Raw genomic sequence first — 21127 nt, 5'->3', positions numbered from 1 at the left:
ATCCTCAGTTAATTTCATATTTTGTTTTAAGACGTTCTTTTCATATTTTTCCTCTTCCATTCGCATTTTTCTTCTTATTTGTTATTTTTTTCTTTTTCCATTTCAGAGCTATTCATTCCATCTTTTTTGGACATGAGTTGTATTATATCTTAGGCGCCCTCCACCATATGCTCTGAGTTTATTCTCTTTAAAGTAAGTAATTTGTCTGGAAAAATCTTTATTTACCACAGATTCAATCTTTATACACTTTCTTGCGATTTGCATTTTGGTGCGACTTTCTCTTTCTTTTCTGTTTTTTAGCCTGGTCATTGTATGTCCTCTGTGGCTGCATAGTGCCTCCCCCTCGTGGTGGTCCCTCTCTTGGCGGTGGCCCTCTCTGGGAATTTTGAGGTGGTAAGCTCCCTTTTTTGGGTGGACATTGGCAACTGATGTAAATTTGTTTGTTATATGCATTGATATATGTCTGTATTTTATATAATTTGCTTATGTTATATTTTCTATTTTTTGGATAGTCTTGCATAGTTATTGGTTGATATATCTATATATATCTATATATATATCTATATAGATATCTATATATCTATATATATATATCTATCTATATATATATATATATATATATATATATATATATATATATATATATATATATATATATATATATATATATATATATATATATATATATATATATATATATATATATATATATGTATATATGAGATCCCTGTTCAACATGAACTTTCACAATGAAATGTTAAACATTACTCAATAAACGGCTTTGATTGGATTTCAATCTTGTCTTTATAAAACTATAACTTTTTATATATATGGTTTTATTATTTGCAAGCACCGTGGTAATCCCCTCCCAACTTCTCTCCCCTTTTTGAATCTTTAAAATATCATGTTTATTGCAGAAATACATTTTAAACAAATTTTAGTTCATACAATTAATATTAATGACTTTGCCATAAATAAACTTTATGGAGAAATTTAATAAAGAATTTGTGATACTTTTCTGGCAGTATGGTTGCTGCTGTTATCCCTCTTTCAAGGTGTCCCTCTATGTCAAGTTGAAAAGTTGAGAGGTATGCACTAAGGCCAGGTTCACACTATTACGTGTTGGGAACACATGCACAGTCATGTGAGAGAGAAATACGCTGCTCTTTAGCAAATGCGCAGGGTGCCATGAACTCTTAATGGCACCCTCACGCATCAGCAAAATATAATTTAAAAAAGGGTTGTGAGCTACTTTCCCCATGTTTCCGGGGGTGGGGCAGCCTGTTAAAATGCATGGGTTGCTCTACTTACAAAACAGAGATGCACAGGTCTGAACAAGGACAAAGCGTCAGCAGACAGGATGCCATTTTTATGAATGGAGCTCCTGGCTACTGGGTGGAACACAATGTAGACAAATGACCTTATTTCTTCTTTCCAGTCGTTTTTATTAAAGTTTTCACACAAGAGAAAAGAACATAAAAATATAAAACAGTACAACGATTTTCTTTGGTCCATCTCAGCATACAATTCTGGTTACAAAAGAGGGAACATTTTCAGGCAGTAGCATATTGCCTATGAGTAACCTATTATGTTGTCAGGTAGCCAAGCCATAAGTTACATGAGTCTTAAACAGGGCATGAATAACTTGAACACATGCCCCAAAGAGAAAAAAATGGAACTCCGTAGAAAAATCAAATAAGGAGAAAACCATGTCCCTGTATGTATTAACAGGTAATTAACAGCAGTCTATTTGACTCCTTGGACTTCTTTAAACCCTTCACCAATTTATCTGATGAAGAAGTCTCTCCAGACCAACAATGGCTTAGAAGTTATACCAGCATCTGAGAAGGAAGTATAGAAAGTAAAAAGTAAAGAGGAAGAATCTAGTGGAGAGGAAGAAAGAACAAAGCAGGAGAAAAGAAATAAGTACAAGGCGTGCACCCATTATGCCTGGTACAAAAAGATCCCTCTGTCTAGATCAGGAGGGTCCTGGAAGGTATTTTTTCCAAGGATCCCATGTTTTCTCAAAGTAGGCCAGCTTATCCAATAGAATAGCCACCATTCATTCATTGATCATTATCCACGCCAATTTAGCCTTTAAAAGGTCAAAGGGAATCATGGGGGACTTCCAGGATTGTGAAATAGAATTCCTAGCTGCAGTAAATATAAATGCGATTAGGCATCTCACATGTCCCAGTATGCTCTTCAACAGCTTCCCCAGAAGGGCCTGCTGTGGGGTCTTGGTTAGATTCACTTGAGTGAGGGAATAGATAAAGTTAATGTGCGGATGAAAAACCGCCTTACTTTGCTGCATGTCCCCCAGGTATAGAGAACTGTTCCCTCCTGACTGCAGCCACAAAAACATCTGGAGGAGGCCCCCATGACAGAGGACGCCAAACGTTTTGGTACTAAGTACCATCGCAGGAAAACATCATAATTTGCCTCGATCAGGGACGTATTGATATAAGATTTCAAATTTAAGTTTCCCCCATTCCGCTACTTCCAACTCTTCCCCCAAGTCCTGTTCCCATTTTGCCATATAAGGCAGTTTAACAGAATCTTCATGTAATATTATGTATATCATTCATATGTGCCCAGTATGCTTATCTACAATTCTACATAGATACTCCATAGAGGTCAAGGAAGTCAGATCACTAGTGCACATGAGGGTGTTCAGGAGACGCGATATCTGAGAATGTCTAAATAGCTCCCTTGCGGACAGTTGGGGCTTTTCCTGTAATGCACCTTTTGATAGAAAACCTGTATGGTCGCATAGGTCTGCAAGATGAAGAAAACCTTAGTTTGTCCATGACTGTAAAGTTTGGGAACAGAGACCGGGGGGGGGGGGGGGCATTGGGTTGCCTGACAAAGGTGCCATTGGGGTGTGTGGGATTTAAATTCATGACTTATCACCAATCTGTCCCACAACCCAAGGGAAAAAGATAGGGTCGGGCATAATATACCAAGTCTATCTCTGGCATTCAGCCACATCAAGTGACTAATTGGAGAGGATGGAAATGGGAAGATTCTATGAGGGGCTAGCCTGTTTTGAGTGAAAACGGATGAATTATGCTTTCCTTTAACTTTGGTGTGAAAAGCACAAATCTGTTCACCCTGGGTCTCTCATCCCCACAAATAAAGTCACACATATTAATTGTTATTTGTAGGGTGCAGAACAAGTATACAATTCTAGTCAAAATATTTATTTTACTAAGTACAGGCTGCCGAACTACGAGGGTGGGCTATATGTCTATCTGGTAAGATTGTCCTGTAGTTTCCTATATGGGGGGGGGGGGGGGGGGTAGTTCTTACTGTATAAGGTGTCTATGAAGGCGGTTAAATTGATACCCAAGTAGGCTAGTGCAGCTGCCTGCCATTTAAATGGGAAGTCATCTAAAATTGAGAACTTGAGATTCAGCATGAATAACCTTCAGTCCTGAGATTGTCGTGAAATACGACAGCTCGCTATACAGGTTGGGTATGGAAGTGTTCGGAGATGTCAGTAGCATTAAGAGATCATTGGTGGACAGAGCACATTTGTGTTCCCTATCTCCGCATTATATTCCTCGAATAGCTGGGTTGTTCCTCAGTTTGATGGGCACTGATAGGTGGCACTGATGGACACTGATGGGTGGCACTGATGACACTGATGGGTGGCATTGCTGGGCATTACTCAATTCATCTATTACTCTATGGTGCCAGTTAGTGTCCATTTGTGGGCACTGATTGGCACAGATTGGGCACATTGGGCACATGTTGATGGCCACATGTTGGGGGCCTCCCTGGTGGTCCTGGCGGATTCCCTGGTGGTCCAGTGTGGGCATCAGAGGAGGGGCTGCACTGATTGTCATTAGAGCCACTGATTGGCTATCCTCTACTTGTGTCTGTCAGATACGAGTGAGGAAAAGCTGATCAACGGCTTTTCCTATTTACATCGTGATCAGCCATGATTGGACACGGCTGGTCACGTGGTAAAGAGCCTCTGTCAGAGGCTTTTTACTGAGATTGGCGTATCGGTGTGTCAGACCCAGGGGAGCGTGGAGGCTTTTATCCTGAAGGATGTTATATAACGCCCATCAGGATAACTAAACCAGCGTCCGGCCGTTATTTTGTAATAGGCCAGGCGGGAAGTGGTTAACCATTCTTCCAGAAGTGCATTTGTGAGGTCATGCACTGATGTGGACGAGAAGGCTTAGCTCGCAGTCTCTGCTCTAACTCATCCCAAAGGTGTTCTGTCAGGTTGAGGTCAGGACTCTGTGCAGGCCAGTCAAAATCCTTCACCTCAAACTCACGCATCCATGTCTTTATGGACCTTGCTTTGTGCACTGGTGCACAGTCATGTTGGAACAGGAAGGGCCATCCTCAAACGTTTCACACAAAGTTGGAAGCATGAAATTGTCCAAAATATCTTGGTATGCTGACGCCTTAAGAGTTCCCTTCACTGGAACTAAAGGGCCAAGCCCAACCCCTGAAAAACAATCCCACACCATAATCCCCCCCTCCACCAAATGATTTGGACCAGTGCACAAAGCAAAGTCCATAAAGACACGGATGAGCGAGTTTGGGGTGGAGGAACTTAACTGGCCTGCACAGAGTCCTGATTTCAACCCGATAGAACACCTTTGGAAAGAATTAGAGCAAAGATTGTGAGCCAGGCCTTCTTGTCCAACATCAGTGCCTGACCTCACAAATGTGCTTCTGGAAGAATGGCCAAACATTCCCGTAGTTGAAGCTGTTATAGCTGTAAAGGGTGTGCCAACTCAATACCATTGGGATGCCATTAAAGTTCATGTGTGTGTAAAGGCAGGCATCTCAATACTTTTATATTTTAGTGTATACAAAGAATGGATATTTCTATTTTTCACACTGCTTGAGGTACTGTATATAAATTAAAACATATTTTCTAAAGCATTTGAATATTCACTATGTTCATTAGAGAGGTGTAACTAGGAGACAGAAGCAGGGCAGATTCTCAGGATATAAAGAATCTAGAACAATATCACAATGGGAGGAAAATTTGCAAAGGAATTAAAGCCAAAAAATAAAAAAATTGCAAACAGACAGGCTTTTTATTGCAGAAGAGATATACAATGTCCCTTCTGCAATAAAACACACTTATCTGCCTGTTCACAATCTCCTGCAGAATGTACATTGGGCTGCCCTTGCACAGCCCAGTTACATTCTGGCACCTTCACTGTGTTAAGGTGACTATACTCCTGTGTATGCATGGGACTGACATCATCCCGCATTGGCTAATCAAGATAGCCAAAGATTGGCACCTGGAGTAAACCAGGGACCAGGGACAAGATGCTGATGCCAGCGAGGGACCTTGTGGGAGTCAGACCATTGAAACAGAGGTAGGTGTCTGTGCCTTTATTTGTGTTTTAAGATCTTAACATATGGTTGAGAAAGGTGAAAAAGTGAACTATTCCTGCAACCTGTGCCGAGATACAACCAAAGGGGAACATCAGGGCAGCTGCAATGCCACAAATAAGAAGGGCTGGACAGAAGAAGTATAAATCAAATTCCAAAAAAGTTGGGACATGGTGTAAAATCTACATAAAAACAGTATACAATAATTTTCAAAACTCGTAAAACCTATATTTTATACATAATAGAAAGCAAAAAAGAACACAAGTGTTTAAACTGACCATTTTAAGAAAAAAATAAATAAAAATAAGGCACGTTTGAAGTTGATAACAGCCACACATTTAAAATAAAGTTGGGACAGGGCCATGTTTACCACTGTGTAGCATCCCCTCTTCTTTTAACACTGTGAACTGAACTAAGGAAATCAGTTGCTGGAGTTATGGGAGAGGAATGTTGTCCCATTCTTGTCTACAACTGCTTAACAATCCTGGTTCTTTGCCATATTTTTCGTTTCAAGATGCACTAAATATTTCCTATTGGTGAAAGGTCTGGACTGCAGTCACACCAGGTAAGCACCCGGGCTCTTCTACCACAAAGCCATGCTGTTGCGCTGTCCTGCTGAAATATGTCCGGCCTTCTCTAAAGAAAAAGATGTAGTCTGGATGGGAGCATATGTTGCTCTAAAACCTGGATATATCTTTCAGCATTGATGGTGCCTTTTCAGTTGTGCAAGCTGCCCATTCTATACACACGAATGCACTCCCATACCATCAGAGATGTAGGCTTTTGAACTGAATGCTGATAACAAGTTGGAAGGTCCTTTGACTTTAGTCCGGAGGACGCGGTGCCCATGGTTGCCAAAAATAATGTCAAATTTCAGATTTCTCTGACCAGAGAAGTTTTCCACTTTGCAACAGATTATTTTAAATGAGCTTTGGCCCAGAGAGGCTTCTTCTTTTCATGACAGAGCTTTAACTTGCATTTTTGGATGTCACAGCAAACGGTCTTCACAGATTTTTGGAAGTATAACTGAACCCATGCAGTGATGTCTATCACAGAATCATGCCTGTTTTTAATACAGTGCCGTCTGTGGGCCAGAAGAAGAAGAAGGCATCCAATATTGCGTTTCAGCCTTGTCCCTTGCACACAGAGATTGCGCCAGATTCTCATAATCTTTTGATGATATGTACTGTAGATGATGATAGATTTCAGATCTTTGCAGTTTTACATTGCGGAACATTATGCTGAAATTGTTCGACATTTTTTAGACACAGCTCACAGGCTGACGAACCTCTGCCCATCTTTACTTCTGAGACACTCTGACGCTGACATTTTATACCCAATCGTGTTATGGGTTATGGGTTCATGGTTAATTTAATTAAATTTTTGTTGCCCTGTCCCAACTTCTCTGAGACGTGTTGCTGCCATCAATTTCAAAATGACCTTATTTTTTTCTTGAATGGTACATTTTCTCAGTTTAAACATTTGATATGTTTTCTATTTTTGATTGTGAATAAAATAGGGATTTATGAGATTTGTAAATCCTTGCATTCTGTTTTTATGTAGATTTTACAAAGCATCCTAACTTTTTCGAAATTGAGGTTGTATTCGTGTACTGGAATAAATACACATATTTAAAATGTAGAGGATGTGACGTCTAAATATGTAGTTGACAAGGATGCTAAAATCCTAAATAAGTAACTTGGATAATATTACCTGTGATTATATGTCCTTCTGTAAATAATATTGTATTGGTGAAGGTGGTGGAAAATTGGATCTAAGTTTTTAGCCAAAATTCAGTTTTTTTTTCAGGGTGCAGATTCCACGGCATCTATGTATTCTTTGGCACAGGAAGATTAATCTTTGGCAAAGAGGGATCTGGGATGGTTAACATGAAGTTTGGGATCACAGGAAAAGTTAGAGGGGGGCCTTTGAGAAGGGAATATTTGGTAGGAGCTTTGGGTCGACCTCCTTGCACAGAAATGTAATCTAGTTAGCATGCATTTAGTCTAATACCGCGTACACACGGGCGGACTGTATGGCGTACTTAGTCCGTCGAAACACATTTCAGCGGACAGTCCGCTCGTGTGTGGGCTTCAGCGGACTTTTTCAGCGTGCAGTCTGGCGTACTAAGTATTTCGGATTTTTCGAAATTCTGTCCGTCGTACTTTGGTTTCAGCGGACAATCCGCTCGTCAGTAGGCTAGTTCGACGGACTAAGAATGGCGCATGCCCAGAAAGGATTTACACGGCGGAAGGGTGCTTTGCTGTGTATTGGACTTCCTATTTCTAGTCCCGTCATACGTGCTGTACACGTCATCGCGCAAGCTTTCGACGGACTGTTTGGGTATCCGTGTGTGGTCAAGTCCTTTCAGTCGAAAGTATGACGGACTGTCCGTCAGATTGTACGACGGACTAAGTACGCCATACAGTCCGCCCGTGTGTACGCGGCATAAGGATGATTATTAGAGCAGTTTGGGACAACCTTTCAAAAACAATTAATGTATATCAGCAGACCTCAAGAGACCGGTGACCACAGTACAGGAAATCCAGCACACTTGTTCAACCCAAAAACCCAGCTGATAAATCAGAAGTAATCCGAGGCTGCAAGGTGCAGTAATGACAGTAATTGGGGAGATCACCTTACATGCATTGTATAGCAGTTATACGTTTCAAGCGCATGAACAGTTATCTGAGATTATCTGAGAAAATCAAGATTATCTGAGAAAATCAAGTTTTCTAAAATTTCTTTAGATTTTTAAACAGGGTGAACACAGATTTTACAATAATGGCAATGAAATATAACATACAGTGCCTTGAAAAAGTATTCATACCCCTTGACATTTTTCACATTTTGTCATGTTATAACCAAAAAGTAAATGTATTTTATTGGGATTTTATGTGATAAACCAACACAAAGTGGCACATAATTGTGAAGTGGTAGGAAAATTCTAAATGTTTTTCAAAATTGTTTACAAATAAATATGTGAAAAGTGTGAAGTGCATTTGTATTCAGCCCCCTTGAGTCAACACAGCTACAAGTCTTTTTGGGAATGTCTCTACCAGCTTTGCATGTCTAGAGAGTGATATTTTTGCCCATTTTTCTTTGTAAAATATCAGATTGGATGGAGAGCATCTGTGAACAGCAATTTTCAAGTCTTGCCACAGATTCTCAATTGGTTTTAAGTCTGGACTTTGGGGTGGGCCATTCTAACACATGAATATGCTTTGATCTAAACCATTCCATTGTAGCTTTGGCTGTATGTTTAGGGTCGTTGTCCTGCTGGAAGGTGAACCTCCACCCCAGTCTCAAGTTAAGTCTTTTGCCGACTCTAAAAGGTTTTCTTCTAAGATTGCCCTGTATTTGGCTCCATCCATCTTCCCATCAACTCTGATCAGCTTCCCTGTCCCTGCTGAAAATAAGCATCCCCACAACATGATGCTGCCACCACCATGTTTCATGGTGAGGATGGCGTGTTCAGGATGAAGAGCAGTGTTAGTTTACTGCTACACATAGAGGTTTGCTTTTAGGACAAAAAGTTAAATTTTGGTCTTATCTGACCAGAGCACCTTCTTCCACATGTTTGCTGTGTCCCCCACATTACTTTTCGCAAAATGCAAACAAGACTTCTTATGGCCTTTTTTCAACAATGGCTTTCTTCTTGCCACTTTTCCATAAAGGCCAGATTTGTGGAGTGCACGACTAATAGTTGTCCTGTGTCCTGTGGTGATTCTCCCACCTGAGCCGTGGATCTCTGCAGCTCCTCCAGAGTTAACATAGGCCTCTTGGCTGCTTCTCTGATTAATGCTATCTTTGCCCAGCCTGTCAGTTTAGGTGGACGACCATGTCTTGGTAGGTTTGCCATACTCTTTCCATTTTCGGATGGTGTATTGAACAGTGCTACGTGAGATATTTTTTTATAGCCTAACTCTCCTTTAAACTTCTCCACAACTTTATCCCTGACCTGTATAGTGTGTTCCTTGGCCTTCATGATGCTGTTTGTTCACTAAGGTTCTCTAACAATCCTCTGAGAGCTTCACAGAACAGCTGTATTTATACTGAGATTAAATTACACACAGGTGACCAAAACTTTCTTTAATTCTCTTAAGCAACTCTTCCTCTCATTTATTTGGGGGCCTAAACCGCCTAGATTCAAATACACCACTCTGACCAGGCCTGTGGACAGTGGGGGCTTGGCTCTCCCTGATTGCCACAAGTATTTCTTGGCCACTCAGCTTGTGACCGCCCATTGGTGGTTGCAGCCAGACCTGACCAACTCTGCAGTGGTGCTGGAGGCGGCTATAGTGGGGTCTCTGGAGGCCTTGAAGGGGTTGCTATTCAGGGGGCCTAAAATCCCTCACCATCTCACCCCTTCTATGCGTACCAGTATGCGGGCATGGAATGTGGGTGAGACGCTGAGGGCACCCCAGCCGAACTTCTGGTCTCCTCACAGCCCCCCTGTGGCTGAACCCTAACCTATCACAGTTCAATACCATCCTGGATCCACAGGCCTGGGCCAAATACAAAATACTGACCCTTGAGCATGTTATCACCAACAGAGAGCTGACCCCCTTTCACATTTTACGCACCACATTTAATGTGCCTGCACGGGCCTATTTTAGGTATCTTCAAATTGCTCGTGCCTACAGTTGTCAGTTTTTAGGCCAACCAGTTGAATTGGCATACGCAGAGCTCGAATCCACCCTTCAGGTAAAAGACTTGGAGAAACCCATGTCTCAGCTCTACGAGTCCCTGCTGGTTGCTGCTGGCCCAAGTTGTCCCCCATCCGCAGGAAATTGGTGGAGGACATATCGGAACTGGACGAGGATGACTGGAGGGAGATTTGGGACTTTCCCTTCTCCCCTCTGGTCTCAGCTAGGGACAAACTGGTCCAATACAATTGTGCATAGAGCTCACTACACACCTCACAGGCTGCATCAGATGTCACCGGCGCATTCTCTGGCATTCTGGCATTGCTCCTACCAACCGGGTGACTTTTTGCACATTTTTGGGGTTTGCCCAGCAATTGAACATTATTGGAAAGAAGTACTCCAGGTGATTGCTAAGGTCACTAAGACTTGTGTACCTTATGATCCTAAATATTGTCTGCTGGGCTGGTGGAACAACTGTCAATGCTCAGAGCCAGGAAAATACTCATATCCCTGCTATTGTACTATGCTCGTAAGGCCAATATGATGAACTGGAAACAATCGTCTCCCCCCCTGTCAGATTCTGGAAAAGCCTAGTGAATGCCAGTTTACCCCTGTATAAAGCCACCTACTCGGGCAGGGGTTGTCCACAAAAATTTGAAAAGGTATGGACCTGTTGGCTAGATGATAATACCACGGCAACTGATGCAGTAACCAATTCCTTGATTAACACTATATCTCTAGTCTGTTAGTATATTGACCCAACTACTCATGTTGCATTATTCTGTTGGTACCAATTTGAGCACAGATTCTCCTGAATTGAACATCTCCCCACATTGGGGTTATAATATAAGTTAGTTTTTTTATGTTGTGCCCTTTTGCGGTATGTTGCCACATTAGAAGAACTGCCCCTACATGGGCAAAGGTTTGGCCCCTGTGTGGGCTAATTTTGTAGTCTAATGAAAAATGTAATGAAAAAGATTTTGCAAAAAAAAAAAAGAAAAATTACACACAGGTGAACTCTATTAACTAATTAGGTGACTTCTGAAGGCGGTTGGTTCCACTAGATTTTAGTTAGGGGTATCAAAGTAAAGGGGGTTGAATACAAATGCACGCTACACTTTTCAGATATTCATTTGTAAAAAAATTGAAAGCCTTTTAACATTTTCCTTCAACTTCACAATTATGTGCCACTTTGTGTTGGTCTATCACATAAAATCCCAATAAAATCCATTTACGGTTTTGGTTGTAACATGACAAAATGTGGAAAATTTCGAGGGGTGTGAATACTTTTTCAAGGAACTGTACATGCCTGTTTTAGTCACTACAGCTGCTCCACTAGATCCCATATGACTTGTTAAACTTGATCTCGTGACTTTTACATTTCATCATATTCACACTTACAGAATCATTACCTTTTAAATAGAGAAAAGGGAAAGATGTTTAAATGATTACTCTGAATTTTACATTTCCATTAGCTTTACTATCTCAATGCTACTTACAAGGACGTCTCTCCACTGCTTAATTAAGTAAAGCAATCAGACACAGAAATCGTGAATATTATTTCTGATTTTTCAGTCTTAGTTTTACATGCACACTGGCTTAAAAATAAAAGCGCACGTTCCCTTGCAGAAAAAAATGCTTATTTTGAGCACTTCTTGTATGAGCGTTTAAGCATGTTTAGCATTTTTTTTCTGCCAGAACACTGCTCTCAAAAACGCAAAACAGAAGCTTTTTTTTTCTGCCTCCAGACGCTGAGCTTAAAATATGCCTCTAAACATCTTAATATGCATGGACACATAGGATAATATTGAGCTGAGGGTCTTTTTAAGCCAGTGTGTATGGACCCTTAAATGATGGATGGAATGAGAGGTAATATTTCTGCTCTTGTGCCCAGCAAAAATAAACATCTAGCACATTGGTTGTTGGTCATACCGTTGCTCGGTAGAATTTTTGTGAAGACTGGAAGGGGGACATGTAAGGGGTATACAATGGTATGTTTACGATCCTATGAAATAACTTCTCCATCAAGCGACCTGATTATCAATAGAGTATTGATATTTAGCATCAGATATACTTTATAACTGAAAAATGATCTCATGTTTATGATGTGACTTATTCTGTTGGCGTTCGGTAGTCTTTTCTTCAACCTTTGTGATTTCTTGATGGGAAATTCTGTGTATGCGTCAACTATTTTTATTACAAGTAGTGTGAAAAAAGTGAAGCCAAGGATGTAAACTTGCATTTCCATGGTGGCAGACTAGATGTGAGAAACACTTACACGCTGATATAATTAAACAATGCTCTGTGGGGTCCATTGGTTAAAGTAAATAGGGCTCAGCATGACTATAAAGTTAAGTAATACTAAACCACTGAGTAAGCCTATGAAAGACTTAATAGTAAACTGTACCCTGCATGCTTCTCTAGAGACACTCTGCATGTGGTTACTGAACAGCTAATGTACTAGGGCTGAACAGTACCCTCCGTAGGTGTCTCTGCTTGTCTGGTTAGTTGGAGGTTTGGGTAATCCTTTGCAGGTATCATTAGAGCAGGTTTAATCTTGTTATGTGTTCTTTATAATAGGACATGCTCATTTACTATTATGAATTAAAGCAAAAGTGGAGCAATTTTTGGGTTGGATAATTACATCACAGATATCAAAGGCACGCAAGACATGAAAACATTTTGATAGTTCTTCTTTGAGACGTACTGCATACTGTGGTCTTCTGATCTCATTAAGCTTCCAAGTGTACACAAGGGAGGGTGTGTAGAGATTTCAGTTGTGTTCTAAAACTGACTAAATCCTCACAAGGTGTTCAGATAAAGTTTGTGTCCCCAAAAAGTGTGAGCTGCTCAGGGAGTGGTAATATAAGATTTTTTAAATTAACTCAAAATGGGAGCACTTGCAAGTGAGCCTAGCTAAGCCTAGTTAAAATATATCTGGTAAAATAATAATAATTGCACTTCAAAAATATATATATTAAATCATATGTACAGCGAATTGGGGGCATGGGGTAATATAAACATACAAATGCAAGGCAAACCAATATAAACGCTGTAAATACCTTTCATGAGTCTTTTTTCATGCGGTCACATGGCCACAATCATCAAACTCATCATTGTTGAGAAGGACGGAAGGGCCTAGTCTTTTATGAAGAATGAGACCCTCCCTTGTGATTGGTTACAGTGTGATTTCACCTATCACACTCTACCTTCAGCAACCTGGGAAGCATGGATCCTTTTCTGCATAAGATCTTCTCTCTACTGTGTGCAGGGTTGGTTGAACTAAGCAGTAAATTGACCACACTACCATGGGTTTGCAGCCATGGTTAGCCCTTGTACACACGGTCGGAGAATCCGTTGGTATGTGTCCTATCGGACCGTGTCGTCGGATAATCCGACTGTGTGTGGTATGCATCGGACTGATTCCGTCTGAATATCCGTCGGACCCAATTTTCCAACATGTTGGAAATATTTCCCGACCAACTGGTTAGATCAGACATACTCTGATGATGTGTAGCGAATTTTGATCAGACCAAGTGCCACGCATGCTCAGATCAAATTCCTACATCAAAGCTATTGGCTACTAGCCTGAATGTAGTCCCATCGTAACGAAATTACGTCATCATGTTCTGAAAGATCGGATTTTTCGACAACTTAGTCCGACCGTGTGCATGCAACAGTTTCGGACACAATCCGTCGGACTAAATCCGACGGACAAAATCCAACGGATTTGGTTGGCAGAATCTCTGACCGTGTGTACAGGGGCTTAGTGTGGTCAGGACAACACAGGAAGCCTGGTAATGCAGGAGACACTGGCAGGATCACCAGGTGTTTTGTCTATATTATTAGTTATAAACAAAAAAAGACTGCAAAATAAATGTTAACTGCAGCTGAGGAATTAAATTTAACCAAGTTATTTTTAAGTGGAAGGCTAGGTTTTTCCTATCAAAGCTTAAACCTCGCCCTATTCTAGCCTATTCTAATTAGCCTGTATAAGGAAGATGCTTATCTTTATCTATTCTGGCAGCTCTCTGGTCCAGTCACATCGGCCTGCTTCAGGGGAGAGGAGAAATCGCTGACAATGACTGAAATGTGACGGTGACATCGCCCATAGGCCTACTAAAGGACATCTGTTGTCAGCTGTCCCTCCTCTCCCCTAAAGACATTGCTCGAAGTCAAACATGTGACTGGACTGGAGCGGAGTAGAGTAGATATGTATACACATCTTCCTTTCACAGGGTAGTTAGAATAGGAGTTAGAATGGGGGTGGGAGCAGGTTTAAGCATAGTTAAGAAAAGCATGGACTTCCACTTATGTAAGGTTTACATACACTTAACTGCTAGTTGTCATGACTTTCAGATGCTTTAAAAGGCAAGTTTAAGCACTTCAGCCCCGGGAGGATTCACTCCCTTAATGACCAGGCCATTTTTTGCAAAATTGCACTGCGTTGCTTTAACTGACAATTGCGCAGTCATGCGACGCTGTACCCAAACAAAATTGATGTCTTTTTTTTGTCCCTCAAATAGAGCTTTCTTTTGGTGGTATTTGATAACCTCTATATTTTTTATTTTTTACACTATAAACAAAAAAAGAGCGACAATTTTAAGATTTTACTTTCTGCTATAAAACATTTCCCCAAAAAAATGTAAAAAAACAAATTTATTCATCAATTTAGGCCAATTTGTATTCTGCTACGTATTTTTGTTAAAAAAAATCCCAATAAGGATATATTGATTGGTTTGCGCTAAAGTTACCACATCAACAAAATAGGTAGATTTATGGCATTTTTATTATTTATTTCTTTTGTAATGGCGGTGTTCTGTGATTTTTAGAGGGACTGCAACATTGCGGTGGACAGATCAATCAACTAACGGACATTTTTGACACTTTTTTGGGAACCAGTGACATTACTACTCTAATCAGTGCTAAAAATACGCACTGTTATTGTACTAATGACACTGGCAAGGAAGGGGTTAACATCAGGAGCGCTCAAGAGGTTAACTGTGTTCCCTCACTGTGTGTTCTAACTGTGTGGGGGAAGGGCTCACTGGTACAACACGCAGATCAGAAAGACAGGATCTGTGTGATCTTCCCTGTCAGAACAGAAATTTGCCTTGTTTACTGTTCTGCCACTGCAAGGAAAGATCGCGGGTGATCGGTGGACATGGAGTCTGCTGAACCCTCTGATTGGCCCCCCTGTTGGCCCAGTGGAGTGCACGTGCACCCAAAGATCTATATATAAGTATAACTGCTGCGACTGGTCGGCAAGTGGTTAGAGGACCTAATTCTGTTGAATTATTTGGTAACATGAAAGGGAGTCAAAGCAATTTAAACACTAGATAAGAGACTCTCCTCCAACACACCTCAAAACAACCAGTTGTGATTAATGTCTTATGCACACTGGACATTATAAAAACGCTGTAGAAGGCTGTAGCTGTAGAATGAGTTTTGCAGCATTTTTGCAGAAGTGTTTTTCAGTGTTTTTCTTAGCGTTTGCATTTTTTAGCTTTTTTTTATAGCAGAACTATACACAAAAGCGTATGGCTCTTAAACACAGAATAGCCACTTTTTTAGCGTTTATCAGCGTTTTTAGCATTTTTCAGAGTTAGAGCGTATTTACAGCTAAAAAACTGTTCTTAAAACCCACTAGTTCTGGGGTTTTTTCCAGCCAGAAAATGCCCCTGCCAAAAAACGCTGATAAAAGCCTATGAATGCATGGACACATAGGATAACATGCTGAGAAGTTTACTCGCTGCAGAAAAAAACACCTAAAATCAAAAACAGCAGCTGTGAAAATGTCCAGAGTGCATGAGGCCCTATTGAAGACAATGGATTTCTTAAAGCTGAACTCCAGGACAACTAAATCTCCTCCTATGCATTTGGAGCTGCACCAGAACTACAAGGGTAAACAGCTTGTTTAGGTCTATGGGATCTGGTGTCTCTCCCTTTCACTCCAGCAGTCTAGGGTCCTCTGATGTCATCAGGACTGACACAGAGTCCATAGCCCTGCATTGGACATGAGGATAACGAGGAACAGTCCTCCATCGGAGCATGGGGGAGCACCCTCTGCTGGGGGGAGCAAAGGATCAGGTAACTAACACACACATACACTGAAAGGAGAAGTTTTCATTTTACTGGAGTTGGGCTTTAATGCATTTTTAATACAGTAAAACCTTGGTTTGAGAGTAACTTGGTTTGAGAGCATTTTGCAAGACAAGCAAAATTTTTAAATAAAGTTTTACTTGATATACAAGTGATGTCTTGATATACAACTGGCGTCATGTGACAACTGAGTATAAAAGAGAGGAGAGGCGCCTCTAATGCTGCGTACACACAACCGGACTTTCCATCAGATTAAACTCTGACGGTCTTTCCAACGGAGTTCCGACCGAGCGGACTTGCCTACAGATGATTACACCAAAGTCCGTTCATTTCAAACACGATGATGTACAATGGAACTAGAAAAGAAAGTTCAATAGCCAGTAGCCAATAGCTGCCCTTGCATCATATTTGGTCCGCTTGACTAGCATATAGACAAATGGTTTTCCCAATAGGAATTCATTCCGTCGGAAAGATTTAAAACATGTTCTATCTCTAGGTCTGTCAGACTTTTTGAAAAAGAAAGTCAGCTGAAGCCCGCACACGATCGGAATATCCGATGAAATGATTCCGTCAGACCTTTTCTGCCGGAAAGTCCGGTCGTGTGTACGAGGCATGAGTGGAACAATATGGTTATATTTAATGAAGGTACAACATTTAGCAACATGTTACTAAACTTAGAGGCGCCTCTCTTTTCTTAAATACTCAGTAGCTCCTGCTGGATTTTGCTTCTAATCCCCTTGTGGAGGCTTCCATTTGTGGTTGGACATTTTATGGTTACACAACCTGATCACATTGCTATAATCTTTTTATATGGACTATAAACTGAAGGACCTATGAATAAATGGTTGTGGGATGAATCCATTATTTCTTATGGGGAAATTTGCTTTGATATACAAGTGTTTTGGATTACAAGCATGTTTCTGGAATGAATTATGCTTGCAATCCTAGCTTTTACTGTACACTGAAAATGCAACTAATTATATAGCCACCTAGCTGGCGGGAATGGGCCCACATGTTTTCACTGTGGTCAAACCAGTAAAGAGAGAATACTGACTGAAATACTTGTGCCATGATCAATGCAAATAATAAGTATGTGTAAATGTAGTTATGTAAATGTAAAATAATGAGCTAATTATGCAATCAGAAGATCTAAAACTGCCCATTTAGGTTGTATTTAGATTTGATATGTTAGGTCAGGAACATTTACCAATAACTAAACAATCCATTCCATTTATATTCAACCAGACAAGTCACTGATCTACATAGTAGCTGGTAAAATTTGCTGATCTAACAGATCACACTTATGCAAAATCAAACTGCTAAGTGGCCAGCAAAGGGTAACCATAGCCACGATATAGCGGCAAAAGTTCTGACCACTGAAAGAATTTTCTTATGAAATATCTTTCCATGAATTAATATAATAATTTCTGCAGACACCCATAGTTGGCCCATTTCAAGGGGAAAAGACTGATCAGTGGTCAAACGAGATAATGACAGGTGCAAAGAATAACAATAAAACAGGCCTTACTTGTGTGTGTACATTTTTATGGAGTCCTATCACCCCAGAGCATACCTATGCCTCAGTTCACAAAGCTTTAACACAAGGATACAGATAGTAATTTTAAAATCTAAGTTTACTGGCTAAAAATAACACACTTTTGGGAAGGTTTGGATGTTTATCCTGGGGTTTTATCATTCTGATTTGAGCCTACTGTCTTATTAATGTTCTGGGGGTGTTAATACCTTACAGTTCCAATAGAAAGCAAATATCATGGTGCCACGGTCCTTCAAGGGGTATTGCTCACAACTGTGTGCATATAGTATCAAGCTCACTTGTTAGACACAAGTATGTAGACTTCCTATGCTCGTCTACACAATGGCAATACTGTCATGTACATATTCAAGTTTCTTGAATTTGAATTTTGTTTCCTAATTAAATATATGCCCGAGCTATTATAAAGTTTAGCGTTTGGATGCACAGGATAACCAGCCTTGTTGAAGTTCTATTACACAGCATAGTTTGAAACTAACTTTTGGTTACACCCTGTGTAATATGTAACATACACATGGCTGATATTGATGATTAACCCACAAACACCAGAGTTTCCATTATACTGATAATAATAATATTGTTGTCAGTAGACAGACATCTCCTAAATCAGTTGTAGAATATAGCATAATGATACATGCTAACAGACTGTGGGAGCTATATGTTGCAATAACGCTTATTAGTCACCAGAAACTAGATGGTGACAGCGGCGGTATAGAAGTACATGCTCCATCCTGAAAACGTGCAGATACTTCAGTATTCTGCTGACGAAAAACATATCTATCAGAATTACTGTACTATAATATGAAATTGAGCTTTGACATGCTCCATAGCCTAAATGTTAAATGTCACAATGTCACCTACATATCTTACCTAATCAAGGGATCAATGAAACTTCTGTTATGTCCCTCGTAGCTCTGTACTGAATCATCTATCTGTTGCAATGGGACAGTAAAGCATTTATGGTGAAGAAGAGTAATTCATAAGAATATAGTGCGTTATATGTCATGATGAAATGCCTACTAATTCCGTATTGACTGATAACTAGATATCATGTATTACAAAATGGTAAATAGTTTTAAGTTAATTAAACCTTAGATGTATGTATGACTTTTAGAGACTGAATTAGTAAATAAAATACAAAAATCTCAAAGTAGATTTAATAACAAGTTTATTTGGCTGATTCATTGTGTTACAGCCAAGAAATCTGTATCTGTCACGGTAATCTCTGAGATAATTAATGAATCAGAAACCATTATACTGCTCACACCTATTTGCCCCTGTGTGTGCCAACTTGCCAGGGCCATGGGACTGGGAGGCTTTAAGGTGTGCCTGTATCATGGGGTGTATTTCCTTATTAAATTGCTAGTCTATATCTATGATATGAGTTTCATAATATGATCTTGGCAATCATTTATAATTACTTTGAAAGCATGCTTGCTGATAGATAGACTGATAGCTTGATAGAAGATAGACAGATAGATATATAGATAGATAGATAGATAGATAGATAGATAGATAGATAGATAGATAGATAGATAGATAGATAGATCACTAAGAACAGGTCAACCGATTCATTAGATGGGTTAATTATTTGCCCTTGGTAAACAAATAAACAGTTTTGTGATTTTCTTACAGGGTTAACCATCACATGGCACAGCTCTTGTCATGGTATGTAAGCAGGGAAATTTCTATTAAAAGTTGAATAAAACTCCATAATATATTTGCTATTGTGACATGACACTTTTTATTGACACATCATTGGCAGCTTATATTATAATGATAGAGGGTATACATTGGCTACGTCTACTGGGATCTTTTTACTACATGCTGATATTCTCACCAGCATTACCTCAACTGAACATGAACTGTCTTCACTACAACTACCATCCCGATAAATCACAAGCCTAATCTATGGAGCAATATCAATGAATCAATTCTTATATCCCATTTATATTTCACATTGATCTCCACACCTAGATACCTTTTTTTTTAAACATTCCATCATCTCTGCATACATTGTAACTCAATTTATTTACATCTAATACTGATTCAGATCTCCTTTAGACACATCTCCCAACTGTTTCTGATTTGCACAAAGAGTTCCTGCCTTGGCTTGGATGTGATTGCCCCTGGAAATGTCAAATCTGACCAACTGAACAAAAAAAATTATCAATTGCCCTCTACAAATGCTGTTTTTAACAAAGTACTAGACTATCACATATTAACGTTGTCTGTTTTTTTTTTTTTTTTTTTTTTTACAATTTATGTTTAGTAAAGAGCAACATTAGGATTTAGGAAGAATACAATTCAATTTATTAAACATACAAAACTTGGTGCTGTAGTCTCACGCTGTGCTTTGCCATGGTATTTAGGATGCTATAGGTTGAGCTTTAGCAAAAAGTGTCCCAGGAAATTATATATAAAAAAAAGATGATAATTGTGAGTGCTGCAGTTCAGCAGTTGCCAGCATCCCATTCAAGCAGTCATTGTGCCATTGTTATTACATTATTAACAATACCATGGTAGCTGTCCAAATAACTGAGCTTGATTAGGATAGAATGAAGACAAACAAGCTTTTTGGCTTTTTTTTGGCTCAGAAACAACGTCCCTTGAAATTATTTTAAAATGGTGACCAGATGTGTATGAAATGTTGAGACATGTCTTTGTAATGGCAAAACACTATATATTACATAATGTTACAACAATGTATTATTAGACAGCATTATTAGAAATCAGCAGTGAATTTGTAAAGATTCGTCTGTACTTTCTTTAGGGTTTTTACATTGCAATTTTGACCTCGGCTTGCTCAGGGATGCCCTGATGTGCCCTTTATTGTCCTACCTTTCTCTCCAGTGTTTGTTTCTTGCTTATGTGCAATAGATGCTTCCTCTGAGCTCATCACTGTGCCCCATGATGAGTGGAATCCTTTAGATCCAGCTATCCTCGTCTGTTCTGCCAGTGCATGTCTCTGTGACACTGTCCTTGGTCACCTGGTCACAACAAGTCTAGGATGTGCTGACAAGTCTGTAGCAGATTGTTCAGAGATGTCTCTGGCAGAATCTCTCCTCTGTGTCTGTAGTTGATCTGGATAGTGCATGCACAGCCACTCCCTGAAGTCACTTTCCACTCCCCCCTCTATCCATCCACAGGATTCACCTCTTTCACTCAACTTTCCTATCATCTATTCCGCTCTGTCTTCTTCAGGATTTCCCTGTGTAAGGTGCACTGGCTTCAAACACAATGCTACCTTAAGCTTGCTGCTTTGGGGGATAAGTGAGTAAGGGATCACAGGTCAAAGTTCAACATCAATTTGCTAAGCTGTAGGTGGCAACTACTATCTTAAAAAAAGTACAAACGTGATATGTGTAAAGTACATGATTGGTATACCGAATATCACACTTAAAAATAGTTAATCATTTTTCTTTGTCAATATAATCAAGTAATAATAATA

General features: G+C 39.9%; 1 protein-coding gene across 1 annotated transcript in view; it reads right to left on the bottom strand.

Moving 5' to 3' along the window:
- Window positions 1-20808, bottom strand: part of WNT10B (Wnt family member 10B) — an 86491-nt gene extending 65683 nt beyond the window's left edge. The window contains exon 1 of the mRNA XM_077483330.1: window positions 20518-20808. The gene's annotated coding sequence lies outside the window, so the exon portion shown is untranslated. The remainder of the gene's footprint in view (window positions 1-20517) is intronic.
- Between the last annotated feature and the right edge of the window lie 319 nt (window positions 20809-21127).

Source organism: Lithobates pipiens, unplaced genomic scaffold, assembly GCF_037356315.1.
Source record: "Lithobates pipiens isolate NorthernLeopardFrog02 unplaced genomic scaffold, aLitPip1_a1.2 Scaffold_16, whole genome shotgun sequence".
Taxonomy (NCBI): domain Eukaryota; kingdom Metazoa; phylum Chordata; class Amphibia; order Anura; family Ranidae; genus Lithobates; species Lithobates pipiens.
The sequence above is the reverse complement of the archived record's forward strand: the minus strand, read 5'-3'. Positions and strand labels throughout refer to the sequence as shown.